We start from the raw sequence: 21,303 nt of genomic DNA, 5'->3' as shown, positions 1-21,303 counted from the left end.
ACTTCTGTATTACATTCAGAGATGTGTTAGTAAATGTTTAGCAGTTTTATGAAAAAGTTCCCACAATTTTACAATTTAATCTGCATTATTAACACCCCCATTATTTTCTTACATCTAGGCAATCAGTAAAGCAATGAATCAAGACTTATTTGTAGCATCTGTCAGTTTCTGAGGTGTAGATGTTCACAATAAAATTTTTAATAATTGGCTCTTGATTCTGTGTCTTCCTGTTAAACAATATCTTAGAATCCCATTTTTTCATACTGCTATGAGGCAGAGAAAAAATGAAGCAGATATAAAAACAAAAACAACATACTATCATCAAAGTCAAGTCCTTATATTGGAAAGCTTATTTCAATATTTCAAGAACCTATAATATCACTGATTTCTATACTTCTACCATTGCTGATCACAATCTTTCCCTTCAAAAATCAATTTTGTGAATGGGAAAAGGACCTATTTGTACAAAAATATTTATTTCAGCTCTTTTTTTTTGATAGAGAACAATTGAAAATTGAGGGGCTGTCCATCAGTTGGGGAATGGCCAAATAAGTTGTGGTATATGAGTGTGATGGCATATTATTTTACTATTACAAATGATGAAAAGGATGATTTGGGGGAAATCTGGAAAGACTTACAAGAACTGATGCAAAATAAAGTGCACACAACCAAAAGAATGTTGTACACAGTGACAACAATATTTTTTGAAAACCCATTGTAAATAACCCAGTTATTCTCAGCAATGCAGTGATCCAAGACAATACCAGAAACTCATGATGGAAAATACAATCTGCCTCCAGAGAAAGAACTGATGGAGTCTGAATGAAGACTGAAGCATATTATATTTTACTTTCTTTTTTTTTTTTAGATCTCTGTCACAAAATGACCAATATGGAAAAAATACTTCTTAGGATTGCACATGTAAAATTTATGTCAGATTGCTTACCATCTCAGGGAAGGAGGAGGAGAAAAAGAAGCAAGGGAGGGAGATCAGGAATTTGGAACTCAAAAAAATTTCAAGTGAATATTAATCTAGGAAATTTTAATTTTTGTAAGTATTCCTTCCTCTCACAAAAATGGTTTTATTTTTATTTTTTTAATTTAATAACAAATTTCCACATAACTTTTCCATGTTAAATGATCCATATTATGTCCCTCCTTTCTTCCCCCCACCCCCTTCCTGGAACTGACAAGTAATTCAATTCACTCTAGGTTATATATGCATTATCACACAAAATATATTCCCATATTATTCACTATTATAAGTGAATGATCATATAAAACCAAATCCCCAAAGCATATGTCCAAATAAACAAATGATAAATCATCTGCATTTCTACTTCAACAGTTCTTTCTCTGGAGGTGGAGAACATTCTTTGTCTTAAGTCCCCGAGAATTGTCCTGGATCATTATATTGCTATTTGTAGCAGTCTATCACATTTGATCATTCCACAATATTGGATTTAGAGAATAATGTTCTCCTGGTTCTGCTTATTTCATTCTGCAGCAGTTCATGAAGGTCTTTCCGGGTCTTTCTGAAATCATCCTCTTCATCATTTTTTATAGCACAATAGTATTACATCACCATCACATGCCACAATTTGTTCAGCCATTCCCCAATTGAGGACATCCCCTCAACTTCCAATTCTTTGCCACCACAAAAAGAGCAGCTATAAATATTTTTGTACAAATAGGTCCTTCTCCTCCCCCCTTTTTTTATCTTTGAGATACAGACCTCGTATTGGAATTATTGGATCAAAACATATGCATTATTTTATAGTCCTTTGGGTATAACTCCAAATTGCTCTCTAGAATGGTTGGATCAGTTCACAAATCCATCACCAATACATTAGTGTCCCAATTTTGCCACATTCCTCCCAACATTTATAATTTCCTTTATTGTTATATTGGCCAATCTGATAGGTGTAAGGTGGTACCTCAGAGTTGTTTTGATTTGTATTTCTCTAATCAAGAGCAATTTAGAACATTTTTTCATATGATCATTGATAGCTTTGATTTATTCATCTGAAAATTGCCTATTCATATCCTTTGACCATTTATCAATTGGGGAATGACTTTGATTTTTATAAATTTGACTCAGTTCTTTATATATTTGAGAAATAAAACCTATCAGAGAAATTTGTTATTAAATTTTTCCTAGTTTGTTATTTTCCTTCTAAACTTGGTTGCATTGATTGTGTTTGTTTAAAACCTTTTAATCTTTTAAATTTTATTTAATTAGTCAGTTTAGAACATTCCTTGGTTAAAAGAATCAGATTCTTTCCCTTCCCTCCCCCTACCCTTTCCTGTAGGTGACATGCAATTCCACTGGGTTTTACATTTGTTCATGATCAAATCCTATTTCCATGTCATTGATGTTCGCATTGGGATGATCATTTAGAGTCTACATCCCCAATCATATTCCCTTTGACCCATGTAATCAAGCAGTTGTTTTTCTTCTGTGTTTCTCCTCTGTATGTAGATAGTGTTCTTTCTTGTAAATCCCTCCAAGTTGTTCTGGATCACTGCATTGACAGTAATGTAGAAGTCCATTACATTCGATTGTACCACAATGTATCAGTCTCTGTGTATAAAGTTCTCCTGGTTCTGCTTCTCTCACTCTGCATCAATTCCTGGAGGTCATTGCAATTCACATGGAATTCCTCCAGTTCATTATTCCTTTGAGCACAATAGTATTCCATCACCAACATATACCATAATTTGTTCAGCCATTCCCTAGTTGAAGGGCATCCCCTCATTTTCCAGTTTTTTGCCACCACAAAGAGCACAGCTATGAATATTCTTGTATAAGTCTTTTTCCTTATTATCTCTTTGGGGTACAAACCCAGCAGTGCTATGGCTGGATCAAAGGGCAGACAGTTTTTTAGTGCTCTTTATGTATAGTTCCAAATTGCCCTCCAGAATGGCTGGATCAATTCACAACTCCACCAGCAATGCATTAATGTCCCAACTTTGCCACATCCCCTCCAACATTCATTACTTTCCTTTGCTGTCATGTTGAACAATCTACTAGATGTGAGGTGATGCCTCAGAGTTATTTTGATTTGCATCTCCTATGATTATAAGAGATTTAGAACACAATATTAATTAAATTTAATACAATAAAAATTATTCATTTTACATCTTAAAATGTTCTCTATCTCTTGTTTGGTCATACATTCTTCCCTTCTCCATAGATCTGACAGGCAAACTAATCTATGTTCCCCTAATTGACTTAGAATATCACTCTTTATATCTAAATGATATACCCATTTTGACCTTGGCTTGGTATAGGATGTGAATATTGATCTAAATCTAATTTCTGTCATTCTGTTTTTCAATTTTCCCAGCAGTTTTTGTCAAATAGTGAGTTCTTATCCCAAAAGCTGGGATCTTTGCATTTATTGAATAGCTGAGGTCATTTATCCCTAATCCATTCCATTTATCTACCCTTCTATTTCTTAGCCAATATCATATTGTTTTCACTTACATTGTTTTTAAAATTGTTTTTATGTATAATTGGGCAAAATGAATTTTAAATCCTTTTAAGTTGCTGTGGCAAATAATATTGATAATAATAACAATCCTTATCATTATCATCTAGTGACTATGCATCTTTGAACTTAGCTATACTAGTTGTTGGAAAACATACAATAGTTGTTGGGCCTATCTTCAAAATCTTCCTTGCTTTGTAGTTTCTACCAGAGAAACAATTCAGTCAGCAGAATTTGTAAAAGCCTAGAATCAACACTATTGCACAATTCAATTCAATTTAGTTCACCCATCAGTGAAAGGCATAGCTAGGTTTTATTCCAGGAGAACACAAATAGATAAGATACAGTCCCTTCTCTCATGGAACTTATAATCTAAAAGGCAGAGGATGGACAAACATGTAAATTCCCCCAAATAATGATAAGGCATGGAGTAATTTAGTAAGTGCAAAGAGAGCACCTAAATAAAGTGATATAAGAAATTTAATGAGGATAAAGAAAATATCACAATCACCTGGGGTTAGGATGGGGATGATGAGTAGTAAACAGGGTCAGGGAAGACTTTCTAAGAAGGTACCACCTGAAATAGGTTTTGATTGATGCAAGATAAAGATTTCACCAAGTAGAGGCAGAGTTTCTATTCTGATACTGTTGAAAGTAAACCTTCAAAAGGCATAGAGATGGGAGAGAGTAAGATAGAAAGGGCACAAAGAGTAATCTAATATATCTGGAATGGAGATTATTTGAAGAAGAATATGAGATGTAGTTGGATGCATAGATTCCAGGTAGGTTGCGAGGACAATGAGTTTCAGATTTGGGAGATTCTACTCTATTAGGTTGTCAATAAGGAATTTTGAGGAGAGCATAGGGCAGTAAATTTAACCATTCATCAGTGTGAGATATGGATTGGAAAGTGATTACATTGGAGTCAGGAAGACAGGTTTATACTAGGCTAGGTTAGAAGAGATGGGGGCAGCTAAGTGATTACACAGTAGATAGAGAGTCATCCCCTAGAAAGGGGAGGCTCTGGGTTCAAATATGGCCCCAGACACTTCCTAGCTGTGTGACCCTGAGCAATTCACTTAGCCCCCATTGTCTAGCTCTTACTAGTTTTCTAACTTGGCACCAATTCACAGTATTGATTCTAAGATGCAGGTGTCCCATATATTGCAGTAGGACTGGACACAAAGTAACTGTATAAATTTATTGGGGTACATTCTAGCAGGAAAGATAAAATGTACACAGATATAATCATGATAAAAGATATGTTATGATAAATGAGATAAATATAAAGACAATGTAGCATACATTATCTGGGGGGAAAAAAAACAATGCCATTACAGGGGGACATTTTTTTTAAAACCTGTACCTTCCATCTTAGAATCAGTACTGTGAATTGGTTCTAAGGCTGAAAAGCAGTAAAGACTAGGCAATGGGGATTAAGTGACTTGCCCAGGGTCACACAGCTGGGAAGTATCTGAGGCTAAACCCAGGATTTCCTCTCTCTATTCCTGGCTCTCAACGCACTGAGCTGCCTCGCTTTTCCTATACATAGTGATGTCTTGATTTGTGTGCGAATTAGATTGAAGTGAGGCAATGCTATACAGCCTCACTATCTCAGAATCACTGAAGTCCAGTGGCAAGACAAAATTAGAATGACTAGCAATGGCCTAGGATGTAGGAGATGACCTTGGCATCTTCAGTGTCTGACCGCAGCACCTGCTTCAACCACCTTCATGGCCATTGGAACAAACTGCCCTCCTCTCCCATTCTTCGAGGGATACGTCTTTGCATGCTTGAGGTAGACATCTTCCTAAGTCACTGAGAGCTGTGAGGCCTGTCAGTTACCCTCACCCTGGCTTAGCCCATCTGTCAAGATGGTTTTACTGGGATGCAGAAGCTGTGCATGCTACAGCTTCTTGCAGCCTCGGGTGAAAGGTGGGTTACAAGAAGACACCAAAGCAGCAGGACAAGCCCTGAAAAGGGCCTGGCAGGCTCTTTCATCAGAGGTCCTGGTCCTCCCTGAGCACACAATTCATCCCAGGAATATAGTATAGAGGAAAGGTGACCAGTTTTAGAATCAGAAGACCTGATATAAAGTCCTTTTTCTGCTTATTAATCTATATGATCTCAAGTTCACATAAATAATTCTTTGGGCCTCTGTTTCTTCATCCATAAAATGAGGTAGTTAGTCCAAATGATATCTAAGGTCCTCTCTGGGCTAAATCAATAACCCTAAAATCCCCAAATGCAATAAAATAGACAAAAAAAAGTATAATGGAAGTTCAGGGTGGGGAGAGATTACTTTAGCTAGTGAGAACTCAGAAGAGTTTTAGTAATAATAGCAAATATTTCTTTAACGCTTTAAGGTTTTCAAAGTGAGATAAGGACAACAATGCTGAGAGGTAGCTATTAGTATCCTTATTTTATGGATAAGGAAACTGATACAAGCAGAGGTTTAAAGGATCTACCTAAAGTCACAGGGTTAGTATATATCTGAGGCTGGATTTGAACTGATGTCTCCCTGACTCCAAATCCTGTGCTTTATTTACTGTAGGGTCTAGCTGCCTATATCAGTGGAGACTAAACCTGCTTAAAAAGTGAATATGTGGAAATAGGGTATCCAAATATAGTAACTGCTTTACAATCCATAAATTACAAGCAACACGTAAACTTCTAATTGAGTTATTTGTACAGAGTTGTTGCTCTTCTCATGTTGTTTGCCCCATTAAGCCATGAGCTCCTCAAGGAGAGGCACAGGCTTTTGCTTCCCTGTGTGTCCCCAAGGCTTAGCACAATGCTTGGCATATAGAATGATCTTAATAAACGATCATTGACTAGCTAGCCTACTTTAGATCTAGGACTAGAGCCTGCTATGGACTCTACTGAAAAGAAACAGACTTGCAGGTCACTCCTCTAAAAGAAAGTTTCTTGGCCTTAATTGTCCAGTTTGACTGTCTATACAGCCAAGATTCATTTGGTATTGAAGAGCTATTTCCACCATAAATTTGTGTTACAAGGCCTGAACCACAGTGTCCATAATAAGAACTCACATTCTGTGCCACTCTTGTTAGCCAAAGAATTTCTTTCAAGGACCTCCCTGTGGAAAAAAAAAAGTACCACAAATATGAATATACTTGTTTTACAGATGGGGACACTGAGACCCAAAAAGGTTAAATATCTCACACAAGGCTGCATGAATTATAAATGATGAGGCTTGAACTCAAGCCTAGGACCTTTAAATCCAAATGGAGTACTTTTCTCACTATATCAGATCATCAGGAAATAGCTGTATTAACCAGTCCTAACAGCCTTCAGTGCCTCTTTACCTGCTAGGATGGCAGAAGGACAACAATAGCCTCGGGAAATTCAAGTGTAGAGATTGTAGCTTTCAGGTTTGTTAAAATTCTCACTGTCTGAATGTGAGTTTCTTTGAGCACTGGGCCTATGAGACTGTACTTCTGTGAACCACACTTCTAGGCAAAATCCTCCAGGCCTCTGTATTTGGGGACATGGAATTAAAGTGATTAAACAGGAAATGTGCACTTAGCTCCTAATGGTGGATACCTCAAGACACAATCAATGCCATTTCAAAAAGAATGCTTCTGGAGTGCTGCTTATAAGCATGCTGATAGGTAAACTATGGTAGGTGAATACACTAGGGAAAGGAAATGAGTGAATTAAGGAGACCATTTCATGCTAAAAAGCATTCCCCTTTCCTCTGGAAAACTGAAGAAACCTAAGAAACATTGTCTGTAAGCTTGATAAGCAAATTTTAATTCCTCTCAAAGATCCCTAAAGACCTTTGCGTGGCACAAGGGCAAAAGGGAATAATGAGACATATTCTATGAATTAGGTTCCTTTTAATGTAGTGGTAAAATCTATTTGACAATGGAATGGTGAATTAACATATTTTCTGCTCTGTTCCTCACTGAAAATTAGGAGCAGAGTTGGCTTTGTATTGTCCAAACAGTATTATCGTTAAATCATTTCATTTATGTCCAATTCTTTATGACCCCATTTCTTTGGATTGTTTTTGGTGGAGGGAGATACTGAAGTAGCTGGTCATTTCCTTCTCCAGCTCATTTTACAGATGAGGAAACTGAGGCAAAAAGGAATAAGTGACTTGCCTGGAATCCTATTGCTAGTTAATATTTAAGGCTAGATTTGAAGTCAGGTCTTCCTGACTCCAGGCCAGGTATACTATGCCATTTAGCTGCCCACATGTAAAATAGGAGGGAAAAAAGGTAATAATAAAGGGGAAGACATAATAAGCTGGAGGAGACTAGAAAAGGCTTCTTTGGGCTGAGTCTTGAAGGAAAGCAAAGATTTTAAGTTTCAGAAATCATACAAAAGAGCATTCCAGGGGGCAGCTGGGTAGTTCAGTGGATTGAGAGCCAAGCCTAGAAATGGGAGGTCCTAGGTTCAGATCAGGCCTCAGACACTTCCCAGTTATGTGACCCTGGTCAAGTCACTTGACCCCCATTGCCTAGCCCTTACCACTCTTCTTCTTTGGAACCAATACACAGTACTGATTCCAATATGGAAGGTAAGGTTTAAAAAAAAGAAAGAAAGAAAGAGCATTCCAGGAATGGAATGGAATGGAGAAATGAAAGATAGTAAGTACAAAGATATGGAGAAGGGAGAGAGAGCATTTTGTAGGGGGAAAATGAAATAAATAGGCCAAAGTGGCTGGTCCATAGAGTATGTGAGGAGAGATTTTTAAGAAGGCTGGAAAGAGCCAGTTCATTTAGAAATTCAATTGGCAAATACAGTACTTTATATTTTAACCAAAAATAGGGAGCCACTAAAGTTTATTGAAGAAGGAGAGGAAATGACATTTGTTTTAGGAAAAAAAGCTGTGGAGAAGGATCAGGATGGAGAGAAAGTTGAAGCAAACAGACATACTAGTAAGTTACTGTAGTAGTTCAGGCAAGAGGTGATGAGGACCTCAACTACAGTGGAGGCTAGATAAGTGAGGAAAAGGGTGGAGGGATGTTTTTGAAAATGAGATTTTAAGTTTGTTTGTTAACTGGCTAGATATGTGAGGTCAATGAGAGACATAAATCAAGAACACCAATTCTGAAGACCTGCATGACTAAAAGTATGGTGGTACTCTCAACAGTAAATGGGGAGGGGCTTTTGGGGGGAAAGACAATGATGATTTGAACATATTGAGTCTGAGATACCTATGAGATATTAAGTTCATGATAGACTACTGTAGTTCTGGAGAGAGACTAAGGATAGCCATATAGATCTTGGAATCAAATACCCAGAAATATTTGAACTCATGAAAGCTCATGTTATGAAGTGAAAAAGTCTTTAAAAAAATAGAAAAGGAACTATGACAAAGCCTTGGGATACCCTTATAGTGAATAGTCTTCACATGGAAGATGAATATAAAGAAGGAACAAAGGAAAACCAAAAAAAGGCCCTTGTCCTAAAAACCCAGAGAGGAGCATGTAGCTAGCAGGAGGTGATCAGCAATGTCAAATGAAACAGAGAAATGAAGAAGAATGAAGAAAGATCATTGAATTTCATTATTAAGAAATCTTTGGCAATTTGGAGACAGTAGTTTCAACTGACTGATGATGTCAGAAATTATATTGCAAAAAATTCTGGGAAAATTGGAAAACAGTATGGGAAAGATTAGGTTTAGATCAATATTTCACACCCTACACCAAGATAAATTCAGAATGGGTGAATGACTTAAATATAAAGAAGGAAACTCTAAGTAAATTAGGTGAACATAGAATAGTATATCTGTCAGATCTATGGGAAAGGAAAGATTTTAAGACCAAGCAAGAGATGGAGAATATTACAGAATGTAAAATGAATAACTTTGATAGATTAAGTTAAAAAGTTTCTGTAAAAATGAAACCAGTGCAACCAAAATTTGAAAGGAAGCAACAAATTGGGGAAAAAATCTTTATAGCAAAAATGTCTGACAAAGATCTAATTACTCAGATTAATAAGGAGCTAAACTAATTGTGCAAAAAATCAAACCATTCCCCAATTGATAAATGGGCAAAGGACATGAATAGGTAATTTTCAGATAAAGAAATAAAAAACTATTAATAAGCACATGAAAAAGTGTTCTAAATCTCTTATAATTAGAGAAATGCAAATCAAAACAACTCTAAGGTACCACCTTACACCTAGCAGATTGGTTACTATGACAGCAAAGGAAAGTAATAAATATTGGAGGGGATGTGGCAAAATTGGTACATTAATGCATTGCTGGTGGAGTTGTGAACTGATCCAACCATTCTGGAAGGCGATTTGGAACTATGCCCAAACGGCTTTAAAAGACTGCCTTCCCTTTGATTCAGCCATACCACTGCTGGGTTTATACACCAAAGAGATAATAATGAAAAATACTTGTACAAAAATATTTATAGCAGTGCTTTTTGTGGTGGCAAAAAATCAGAAAATGAGGGGATGCCCTCCAATTGGGGAATGGTTGAACAAACTGTGGTATATGTTGGTGATGGAATATTATTGTGCTAAAAGGAATAATGAACTGGAGAAATTCTATGTGAACTGGAACAACCTCAATGAATTGATACAGAGTGAAAGGAGGAAAACCAGGAAAACATTGTACACAGAGGCTGATACATTGTGGCACAATCGTATGTAATGTTCTTCTCTACTAGCAGCAATGCAATGACCCAGGACAATTCTGAGAGACTTATGAGAAAGAACACTATCCACATCCAGAGGAAGAACTGTGTGAGTAGAAACACAGAAGAAAAACAATTGCTTGACCCCATGCTTCAATGGGGATATGATTGGGGATGTAGACTCTAAGCGATCACCCTAGTGCAAATATTAATAATATGGAAATAGGTCTTGATCAATGATTACACGTGTAAATTCCAATGAAATTACTCATTGGCTATGGGAGGGGTGTGGAAATGGACAAGGGTCAACAACAACAACAAAAAAAGAACAAATTATATTGCCGTGTATTCAAAAGAGCGATAGGAGATCAACTGAAAGCATGAGTTAAATGCAGGAAGTTATCTGAAAAAAGGAGAAACCCAAGTAGACAGCTAGTGGTAATGATGCACTTATGAAGGTTTTTGAAGGGTAGAAAGGCTTGGATATATTTATAGACAGAATGGAAGGAACCAATAGAAGGAAGAGTATTAAAAATTAGAGAGGAAGCTTAAAAATGGGAATAATCTGCTAGAAAAAAAATGGGATCAAGGGTACTCATAGGCTGCTAGGTGGCTCATAGATAGAGTGTTGGCTCTGAAGTCAGGAAGACTCTATCTGCTCCCTGAGTTCAAATCTGACCTTAGACACCAGCTGTAGGACCCTGGGCAAATCACTTATCCTGTTTGCATCAGTTTCCTCATCTGTAATAAAAATGATCTGGAAAAGTAAATGATAAGCCACTCCAGTATCTTATAGGGGCAGGTGGGTGGCTCAGAAGATGGAGAGCCAAGAGACATAGGCAGTCCTAGGTCCAAATCCTCAGACACTTCCTTACAATGTGACCTTGGGAAAGTCACTTAACCCCCAATTGCCTTGTCTTTACTGCTCTTCTGCCTTGGAACCAGTACTTAGAATCAATTCTAAGACAGAAGGCAAGTTGTTTTTTTAAAGGGGTTACACATAAAGAGTTTGGCCTCAAGAAGAAAACAAGTCACCTCTTCATTAGAGACTGAAGCAGAGATGATGTCAAGGGGATTCAAGATAAGGAGAAGTAGAAAAAGGAATCGTGAAGTGAATGTCCTTGACACTTTTTATGAGGTAGCTTCCTCAGCTAAGATAAGTTTGATAGGGGGAAGAGAAGTTAGACAAGAGTAAATAGAGAGTAAATTAGGGAGGAATAAAAGGACTGCATTCTTACAGTAAAGGTCAGGTTGAGAATGGATAGTTTAAAAGGTGTAGGGATTCCAGGTCAGCACAGTGGTATGATTTTCCTCAGTTTCATTTATCAGAATGTGAATTCAAGTAGAAGAGGTTGATGGTGGAAGTAATTCAAGGTTTGGATTTGACAAAGTCAGAGCAGTGATAGAACAAGGGAGCAGGAGTTTGAGAGTAGGGTAAAATAGGCTAAAATTGAATAATTTGTCATTTACCATTTGCCATAGTTAGCCTTTACCATTTTCCATCTCTCCTCATGCCTTATCTCTAAATCAATTAATCTCTTCACCCTGAAGTAAACTCCTGAAGTCCATACTTATACTTTACTTCTTGCTCAGTCTTGGCTCATTGGTAAAACACTTCAATGGAGTATTATGTTTAGTTCTAAACACCACAAATTAAGAAGAGCTGGAGAGAATCTAGAACAGGGCAACCAGACTGAAATTCCAGAAATGGTATCATATAGCCTGCCGAAGAGAATAAGGGAAGACATGGTAACTGTCTTCAAGTATTTGAAAAGTTGTCACGTAGAAGGGTAATTTGATTTGTTCTAGTTAGCTCTCAGAAAGCAAAACCAGTAACAATGGGTAGAAATTATGAAGAGGAAAATTTAAGCTTGAAGTCAATTAAAACTTCCTAACAAATAGAGCTATCCTAGTACAGGATAGGCTGCTATAAGAGATAATGGATTCCTTCTCACTAGAGGTCTTATAGCAAAGACTGATGACCATGTATCAGGAATATAATAATTGAGATTCTTTAGGGACATGAGTCAAATCAAATAGCCACAGAGGCCCCTTTTAAGTCTCAAATTTTGGGATTCTGTGATTTTTCTAGCTATCTTTCAGTATTACCTAGTCATGTGCTGTAGAAAATATTTCTTTTCTAGTTTGGCCTGTCCTAAAGCAAGTTGATTATTGTTGTTACTGAAGAACTATGAATTCCCCAGTCCAAGTGATAGATATGAAGGCATCATAGGGTTCCAGTTGAGGTATTAATTGAACTAAAAATTTTCTGAAGTACCATCTATTTTTTTAAATTCAATTTAATTTAAAAACTTTTTCCCCATCGTTACATAATTCTTATTGTCTCCCTCCCTTTTATCCTCCCTCCTCCCAGAGTTGACAAGCAATTCCACTGGGTTATACATATATTATCATTCAAAACCTATTTCCATATTATTCATTTTAATAGAGTATTCTTTTAAAACTAAAACCCCAAATCATATACCTATATAAACAACTGATAAATTATGTGTTTTCTTCTGGATTTCTACTCCCACAGTTCTTTCTCTAGGTGTGGATAGCATTCTTTCTCATAAGTCCCTCAGAATTGCCCTGAATCATTGCTTTGCTTTTAGTAGCAAAGTCAATTGCATTTACTCATTCCACAATGTTTCAGTTACTGTGTATGATGTTCTCCTGGTTCTGCTTATTTCACTCTGCATCATTTCATGTAGGTCATTCTAGTTCTTATAGAAATCCATTGATTTATCATTCTTTATAGCACAATATTATTCCATCACTATCATATACCACACTTTGTTCAGCCATTCCCCAATCGAGGGACATCCCCCTCATTTTCCAATTTTTTGCCACTATAAAATGCATAGTTGTAACTATTTTTGTACAGAGAGATACTTTCCCATTTTTTTTGTCTCTTTGGGATACAAACCTGCTTGTGATATTGCTGGATCAAAGGGCATGCATTCTTTTAAAGCCCTTTGGACATAATTCCAAATTGCTAAGGCCCCATCTAAACCTGAGATTCTGTGATTTTTTTAAGTAAATGTATATAGAGCTTAGTATCACTTAAAACAAAGTCAAATAGTTAATGGATTCCCAAGGAATTGAATTACCTAATAAATTTGATCCCTTTAGGTATATCTCCATCAAAAAAAAAAGAGTTTGGGTGTTTGCCAAGAAAAACTTTCAGTGTGATCATTAGGATTCAATGGGTAAAAAGAAAATACTTTTTTATAAGATATTTCTAATCCAATTTTAGTTGAAGACACCAAGATCACAGATTTAGATTTGTGTGGAACCTCACAGTCAATCTGTTTCAATGCTCTCATTTTATAGATGATGAAATGAGATCTAGGGAGTGCCTGTCCTTAGAAGAGTAATATATATCAGAGGTAAGATCTGAATATAGATCCTTCAATTCCAGAGCCAGTGCTCTTTCTACTGTGATATGTTGAGAATGGTTTCATACTAAATCTCAAACATAAACATGGAGTAAAGATTATTACTTCTAATTCTTGGGTTGTGATCCCTGCTTGTCCCTTGTATATGACAAGTGCAGATATCCCATAAGGACCTTCTCTCAACCCTCAGGCTGAGCTCCTTGGCAGTTGCAACTATAATTAGTGCCTCATTATCCTCAGTAGAGAATTCCCCTCTCTGCTGTGACCTATAGAAAATGTCTTTCTTAAGCAGATGCTCTTCGGTGTTAACACACAGGTCCCAATAAAAACAAGTAACATCTAGAATAGTATTGTTTATTCCACTTGTTCACCTCCATGCATCTTGCCTCCCTACAGAAAGAGCAATAAATTCCATGAGGCTGTTCCCAACAACAGCGGCACCATTGCCCCTTAATTTTTCATAATCATTCTATCCTTAGTAACATTCAAATGGGGGTGTAAATACATAATGCAAGTTTTCATTCTTAACCTTAGTTTTTAATTGGCCATACTCATGTACTCTGAAGCCTTGCTAATTAATAGTAAATGTATTACCACTTCATATGTAACAGACTACAAATTTTACCATGAAGGTCTGGGCAAAGAACCTCATGAGGAACAAAATGCAGGATTGGAGTGAAGATCAAGGGTTAGCCAGGGAGATTTGGAAAGAAAATGGCAGGTCCTCAGTGAATAGAGGCATCTTTTCTGGATCCCATGAGAAGTACTGGCCAGACCTTATAAGGATGTTTTCAACAAATTCCAGCATAGAGAAACCCACATTCTCCAGAGCTGTAGCAAGCCTCCCGAGGAGTTTTCTTTGGGGGACTGATTAACGAATCTCTTGCTATCTTCATGAAACAGAATTATTTCTGGGAGGCTAGTCAAGTATGCAGTCATTTGGAAATGAATGAAAAAGGGTTTAATATGTGGTTCAATCTCCTGTTATTGAATAGATAATATAATACATTAAATGTCTTTGCTTTGAGTTCATGATCATCAGGATTGATTGGGGGGAGGGGAAGCATCAGAAGGTGACTCATAAATTATGAATTTGGTTGGTGATTAATCTCAATTGGCAATGGTGCTGGGTATGCCTGAGATGGGGGCACATTTAGGGGCACTGGATGTTACATGATTTGTACTCTTAACCACAAAAATGTTCTTGACTCCCTCTCCCCACACCATCCTTCTCAGCTCTAATATAATCCTCATGATTTCCCCACCTTTTTATTGCCATGGTAAAATCTTAAAATTACCTGTATGTCTTGCTATTCTTTTTTGCATGTTTTGTTGATCTCATCTTCTCCCTCTCCTCTATTCATTTCAAATTCCTACAATTTTTTCACGGTGATGATGTATCAACCAGTTCCTTCTTAAGTCAATCACTTTAAAATTAGCTATTCATATATATATATATATATATATATATATACATATATATATATATATACAAAGTAGGTCCATAACATGCTTTCAACATATCATACTAGGTCTATAGTCTAATGCTAATTACCTCCTTGCCTATTATTGTCTCACAACTTCTTCAGAAAATATTTATAAAGCACATGAGATCAGAAACTATACTAGCAGCTTCATTTTTACAACTAATTTTGACAATTAAGCAAAACCTGCTGTAGCTAATGAAAATCAAATCTTGAAGGTCTAATTAAAATTTAAAGGTTTAAAGTTTCAGTTCTTAAGCCATAGAATTGTATTTCTAGAGTCTCATACTTGGTAATAGCACTATATGAAGAAGAGAGATAACTGGCTTCATTTTGTCTATGCAAATTTAAGCAATCATGCCTTTAACCACCCTCTCTAAAAGTGTTAAGTTTCAAAAATATAGGAATCTAAGGATTAAGTAAATAGGATCAGGGAGGACTCTAAAGACAAATATAAATAGGAAATTACTTTAGAGACAAAGGTGTAACACAGAAGAATTGGACACTAGGTAGAGTAAAGAGAGGAGTGTTAGACTTGACATCAAGAAGAAATGAGTTCAAATCCTACCTCAGACACTTAGTAGCTGTGTGAATCTAGGCCAGTGATGGTGAAATTATCACATGGGTGCCAAAGACACCCTTTATGTGGGTACACGTGCCATCTGCCACCAGAGTTCCTTATTAGAAAGCTAGAAGGACTTGGAGTGAAGCTATTCCCCTCTCTCTCTCTCCATGCACCTGAGGGCATTACTTGCTTCCCCTGCCCCTCTGCCCAGCAGCTCAATGGGAATGCTTCCTCCCTCCACTGTCTGGGGTAAGATGGGGGGCACCAGGGGAAAGGGTGAGCACAGCATTTGGCCTGGGGGGTGGAATCGGGGTGTGCTTTTATATAACATTTATAAAGTACTTTAAGATTTACAGAAATTCTCATATTATCAACACAACATTATGAGGTAGGTGCTAATATCATCTCCATTTTATGATTAAGTGATCTGCCCATGGTTATCTAGTTAATATGAGGCACCATTTGAACTCAACTCTTCCTAATCTAAGTCCAGTCTTTTAATCATGGCACTATCATAGAAAGATAAAGATACTCAAAAAGAATAGCCATCAGCTATATGTAGCTCTCTTGCCTGTGTTACCCATCATGATCCACCAGTCAAACCTCCAAGTGTCCCTCTCTGGGACCTTGAGAGGTCTAATTTCCAGTGAAGTGATGCCAACAATCTGAGTTCTTAGACCTCTGAACCAACCAGGTTATTGAACTGTCTTTAAGAAAAAATACTAGCCAAATCTACATGGAAGAAGAGGTGAAGATAATGCCTCTATCATTCATAAATCCTTTAATCTCTCAATCTCAGTTTCCTCATCTGTTAAATGGGGATTATAATATCAATTGAAAAGGTTTTTGCAAGGATCCAATGAAACAGTGTATCAAAGGCACATTTCCACCCTGAAAGGACTATGTAAATTTAACTTTCAATATTATTAATATTTTATATCTTGAGGAAAATCAATATGAAGGATAACATTATATCACAGTCTGTTCTAATCCATATTAGTTATGAAATAGGATAGAATATGGTGTCCGCTGATTTGAAAAGTAGTTGAAGCATTGTTTGGTAGAAAAGAACAATCTATTCTAGCAGCAAGTCATACAAGAGATGCCATTTGAGAACACTTTAATGAAGCTATGGTGATATAGGCATCTGCAAAATACAAACAGTCCAACAAAGAAACTCGAAGCGCATTTGCCCAAATGAAATGACATCACTACACTCTTTGGGAGTTAATTATTTTGAAGATGATGAATGGAACATGTCAGAATGTGCCAAATATTCGAGTTTCTGGTGTAACAAAATTTTTTGTTTCTATTTATTTTTCTTTTTTACATATAACATGATAAAATATGTAACAAAATACCTAAGATTTGTTATAAATGATTAATAAATTATAATAAATATGATTATTCAGGAGAAACAAGTTCTCACAAAACTCTGAATAGCAAAATAAATTACTTTGTGAAAATGCCCAATGTATGCTTTCTAAATAAAAAACCATAGGTAGAGATAGATAAAAATACATATATGTGTGTATATATATATATATATATATATATATATATATATATAGTGTTGTTGTTGATCCTTTGTTTTAGTCATATCTGACTCTTCATGATCCCATTTGGAGTTTTCTTAGCAAGGATAATGGAATGGTCTGCCATTTCCTTCTTGAGCTCACCTTACTGAAAAAGAACTAAGGCAAAGAGGGTGAAGTGACTTGTCCAAGGTCATGCTACTAGTGTCTGAGGGCAGGTGTGTGTGTATTTATGCATGTGCATATAAACTTAGAGAGATGTATAGGTTTGACTGTGCTTAAATTTGAAGAGGTTGGTTATAGATAGACAGTGTACTAAAAAAAAGGAGGTTAAGTTGTAACTGAAGGGTTCAGACTTTCAGTATAGAGAGGGGAAAGAGTGGAGACCTCGCTTCTCAAAGCAGGGTTTAGGGAGACAGTCAATATTTAGGGTTGGCTCAGAGAGAGGAGAGGGGGTTGGAAGATTTTCCCCCTTCTGCCTTCCCTCCTTAGCTAAAGCTGCTCTCCCCAATTCACTCTTGTCTCTCTTATCCCCCCTCCACTACTTGAGAGCAAAGGGTCTCCCCTTGATCTGTTCACTCACACTCAGCTTGGGGAACAGATAACTTTTAACATCAACTCAATCAGGTAATACAAAAGGAATAGCGGGCAGGGAAGAATGGGAAAAGGAAAGTGGGGAAAGGGATCCCTGTCTCTATCTAAACCTTTTCCCCTCCCTCCTCGAGTCTGGGGGGAACTCAGGCCTTGGCAGCCTGAGCCCCCTAAGAGAAAGTCAGGTTGACTCACCCCTGGGCAACAGGAGCTGAGGTAAAGTCTGCTCAGGTTTCTCTTCAAAAAGTCCCTTCAATTAGGAAGTGTTGGGGGGGGGGGGAAGACTTCCAGTCACCAGCAGGAAAAGTGGGTTACCCTCAGGAGAAAGTCTTTATCCACCTCTCCTGACTAAAGGCCTCACCACTCTCTCCTCCAGTCAGAGTCTTCTCCTCCTCCAGATTCCAAACTCCTGGGGCCCCTCCCATTGAGGTGATCAATTTCACACACTCTTCAGCCTGGCCCTTTTCTTTAGTGCCAGCCTCTGTCACAACAGATAGACACATGCATGTATATGTGTGCATAGATACACATCAAGGAGAACATACTTTTATCAGAAAGAAATTCATAGAAAATTTTAAAAGTTTGCTATCAAAATAAAATGCAGTGGGCATATATGATAGCTGGGTGGTATAGTAGAGAGCAGGAAGAACTTAAAATCTAGAAGCACTGAGTTCAAATTTTGCCACAGACATTCCTAGCTGTGTGGTTTGATTTAACTTTCTGCAATTTACTCATCCACAAAATGGGAATAATAGCACCAACAAAGAGATTAGAAAAAGCAAATGAAATATCTAACCTCTTAAAATACTATATAAATATATTAGCTGTCATTATCATTATTATCATATATGTGAACTCTTCTGTTATAGCTATTCAAGTCACAAACTTGGAGAATATATAGACTTTTGTCCTTATATTATTGTGTTGTTCAGTTATTTCAGTCATGTCTTTCTTTTTCTGGCACCATTTGGGGTTTCCTTGGCAGAGATAATGGAGTAGTTTGCCAATTACTTCTCCAGTTCATTTGGCAGATGAGAGTACTAAGGCAAACAGGATTAAGTGACTTGCCCAAGGTTATACAGCTAATAAGTATCTGAGGCTGAATTTGAACTCAGGAAGAGGCTTTGTGACTTCAGGACTGGCTCTCTATCCATTGTGCCACCTAGTCACTGTGGTATATTATTACATACATGGAAGGCCCCATCTGGAATGAACCAGCCCTGTAGGCTGGATGTATGATCCAATTCCCCTCTAGAGCCACAATCATTTATATTTAAGGGGTAAGAAAGCCCCATTGGCCTAGGACTAGACCAATAAGAAAGAAACCAGATAAAGATATGTGTGTCACAGTTTGGTTTTTATTTCTTTTGTGTTTAGCACTTTGCGCTTATGGATTCACCCATTGCTCTGTTGTTTTGTTTTGTTTTTTTCATCAATGTGGAAAGGAGACAAAACAATCTAACCAGCCTGTATCCCCTGGCTTTTGAATTGATCAATTTGATAAGAATGTTAGGGAGACATTAGAAACCTAATCCCACTCCTTCGTTTTATAGAAAAGTAAACTGGGGCCCAGAAAATTTTAAGGCACCAAACCCCAATGGCAGAGGTAGTGTTAAAGCCTTAGGTCTCCTGATTCTTAGGACTGAGCTCTTCCAATTACCACACTTCCAGTTTAGCCCAGGATAGACAAATTATGCAAAGGAGAATTCACCAGGGCTTGTTGTTTGATCACAATAAAATACTAAAGCAATCCTATTATTAGACATGAGCTGAGTTTTCTTTGCTTCTCTGCAGTGTTGTTCTGTTTTCCTTTTATTCTGTTAGAACCTGCATTCTAATTTTGTCCTTTTGAATTTTATAGTTTAGCATTTTCCTTCCTGCAGGATCTATTTAGGTTCCAAAGTTAATTTTGATTTCTTTCTCCTTGATCAATTTCTTTTGAGTGTAGAGCACCTTAGATATAGTCCATTTTTGCTTAGGAATCAGAGTGCTATAATCTGCAAATACTTTCCAGTGAAACCTGCTTCTTGTCTCAGCCAAGGCCTCAGTACTGCCCAGTGGTCCTTTGAAGCTCAAAACACACTCCCTCTCCGCAATCTCTTTCCCAACCTTCTTTCTCCTGGAAGTTGTTGGTTTTCTTGAGTCCCCTCCTCCACTGTTCTCTCCTGAAGGCTCTCCTCCTTCCCTTCAGCCTCAGAGAATGAGGTAGCCTTCTTCCTTGTCAAAGTTCATGTGTCCTTGAGAACAAGACAATGCCTGTCATTCCCCCTCTCTTATCTTCAATCTCTCCCTCTCCATTCTTTCTGTTCGGTCTAAAAACATGATTTGGGTCACATCTATCATAAAGAAAAACTTTCCTTTTCTTAACCATGCAAGCCTCTCAATGTATTGCATTATTTGTATTAGATCTCCCTTCTCCTCCCTTGCTTCAATGAAGTAGTCAGCATTAATTACTTCCACTTCCTCACCCACTTCTCAAATCCCAGCACTGGCTTCCAGTCATACCACTCAGATGAAACTGCTTTCTCCGTGTTTGCCATTATCTTGTCTTTACTAAGCCTTTTTTGTTCCACTTCTTAGCCTCCTTTTGACATTGTGGAGAGCCTCTTCTTCTAAGGTACTTTCTCCTTCTTTGGATCTCTCCTGGTTCACTCTTTATCCATATAACTCCTAGGTCTACTTTGCTAGATTATCATCGACTTCCTACATGGATGTCCTCCAAGGCTCTGTCCTAGACTTTCATGTCTCTGTATACTTTTTTCCTCAATGATTTCTACACTCCCACAGGTTCATTTTTCACCTCTAAGCTTCCTCTACTGTCTGTATCTCCAGCTCTAGCTTCTCCCCTGAGCTCTGTCATCTCTAACTGCTTACTGGTCATTCCTATCTGGATATCCTGATGGTGTCTGAACTCAGTATTTCCAAAACTGAACTGATCATCTTCCCATCTAAAATTTCCTGCCCTCCAAATGTTCCCATTTCTGTTGACATCACTTCTGTCTTCTCAGTATCTTAAGTTAGTACCCTTTGATCTTTCCTCTTCTCTTACCATATTCAGTCATCAGTTCTACCCCACAGCATGACTCACAGCCGTCACCTCTTTTTTACTCATATTATCACCCTAGTTCAGATCCTCATCATTATTTGTATTATAACAACCTCTGGTGTCCTTTTCTCTAGTCTCTTCCTTAACCAATCCATCAATCAGAACTGACAAGTAATGATTCCTTTTTCAGTAATTCAGAGGCTTTCTATTGCATCTAAGAAAAAAAATGTAAATTTCCTGAGGACCTCCACTATAAAGCTCTAACCTATATTGGTTGGTGTCTCTAATACTTACTATATACTTGTTGTATCATCCCCAGAAAAGTCAATTTTCTTGAGGGTAAGACTCTTGAATCATTCAGACATTTCTTGACATCTCAGATTTATTGTCATGAATATTAGCTATTGTATAGTGCTGTATTATTTGAAGGATGAAGGCAATCCTGGAGCCAGTTCATTCTACCTTGAAGGAGCCAACTGTTAAATTTTCAATTTGGGCATTGATACCTTACAAATCAGCAACTGCAACAAATCAGTACTATTTTATCATTTTATCTAGTTAAAACGG

This window comes from Monodelphis domestica, chromosome 4 (genome assembly GCF_027887165.1).
Source record: "Monodelphis domestica isolate mMonDom1 chromosome 4, mMonDom1.pri, whole genome shotgun sequence".
Lineage (NCBI taxonomy): Eukaryota > Metazoa > Chordata > Mammalia > Didelphimorphia > Didelphidae > Monodelphis > Monodelphis domestica.
The sequence above is the reverse complement of the archived record's forward strand: the minus strand, read 5'-3'. Positions refer to the sequence as shown.